This window comes from Chrysochloris asiatica, unplaced genomic scaffold (genome assembly GCF_000296735.1).
Source record: "Chrysochloris asiatica unplaced genomic scaffold, ChrAsi1.0 scaffold00015, whole genome shotgun sequence".
Lineage (NCBI taxonomy): Eukaryota > Metazoa > Chordata > Mammalia > Afrosoricida > Chrysochloridae > Chrysochloris > Chrysochloris asiatica.
The window spans coordinates 13,006,180-13,007,856 of NW_006408533.1; positions in this window are offsets into that span (position 1 = coordinate 13,006,180).

Here is a 1,677-nt window from a genome sequence, read left to right on the forward strand (position 1 = left end):
TTACTGAAAGATAACGCAAATCTACTTATACCTTGAGTAACCTTAGCTGGGAGTGTAGTCTGGATTTGTTGGGTCTTATTTCCCTTAAGCGGTCTTCCTTTCTCTAAAGCATTTAGCCTGTTTTGTGAGCCTTTGTCTATTTACTCTCATTACATTTACTTTTAAGTTAAGCACTGGACTGCTAACCACAAAGTCAATGATTCAAACCCATCAGCCAGCCCCTCCTCAGATACACTATACAAGGTCGCTATGAGTCAGAACTGACTTGCCAGCCCTGAACAAAATATAGATGGAGAGTCTTGGTGTAATACTGTACAATAAGCACTGGACCTCAAGGTCGGCAGTTCAACTCCACCAGCTGTTCCTTAGAAACCCTATACAGAGTCACTATAAGTTGGAATGGACTCAACAGTACTTACCAGGAACAACAGCAATGAATATAAATGGATACACTGATTCACCAAAATGACTCAGCCAAAATCAGCATGGTAAAAAGAGAAGAAAAGAGCTTAGTCTTTTATCCAATCCCTCCTTTGTTGTTGTTGTTGTTAAGTGCTGTCGAGTTGGTTCTAACCCATAGAGACCCTGTATAGGGTTTCCCAGGAGCAACTGGTGAGCTTGAACCACCGACATTGCAGTTCATATGACTTTGCAGTCTGACGTATTAACCCACAGCGCCACACTCCAAGGGTGTCCATTTTCCTTCTTCCCATATATTATTCCATCAACTCAATCCCAGATTCTTAAAAGTATGCTGTGACCCTCCTGATACCTCAGGTCATCCATTTTTCTCCCCATGTATTATTGTGGTTAAACATAAAGACGTTAGCCTGCAGACCCTCCCTAAGCTGCTAGGCATCTCTAGCTTTTAGAACTGAGAAGATCTAGCTTGACTATCAGAATTTGAGTGATTTGCTGACAACAGCCCTGGCACAAATAGTTCTCAACAGCAGTTATTTTACTGAGCTGAACTTTCTTAACATATCAGATCATTACTCTTAAGTACAAATACATAGTCTTAGTGGAGTAACGGGGCATAGCCTGTATTGGATTTTGATAGTTCTGGCATTTGGTTCAGCAGCAACTTGACCCTGAGTTAATTAGTCTGACAATTCCTGCTGGCTGTTTAATCAAAATAATGCAAATTTCAACACCATCAGTAATTTAGTTCATTTGTCTTTATTATGATTCCATGATTATTTCTGGTTGAAAGACTAGTATTTTTGATAATTGTAATATCAGTGATGAATGGCAATAGTAACGTCTGTGTAAAGAATATTCATTAGTGTATATACAATACCGTGGGTTTAAAAAATAAATTCCGTAGAAGCAAAGGAGATAGTAATTCTTTCTATAACATTATAACAACCTTTCTATGTTTTAATAATTGAACTTTGCATCAATAATAAGAAAATGCTCACTCTAAGAGGTGAAAACACAATTCCTTCTGCAAAACAATTTTAATATTTTTTGAAAATTGGACAAGTAACTTTATAAAAAGTGCAGGATTTTTTTTGTGAAGAAACAAATCAGTTACTTATAGTGTCCATGTTTTTTCTCAATCTTGTTTGCATGCATAACCAATTTTATATAGTTGCAATTACAGTGTAGATTCAATTTTGTCTTCTGCCATTTTCACTTAGCACTATTCTTCCATAATAATTTAAAGAGAGTTTT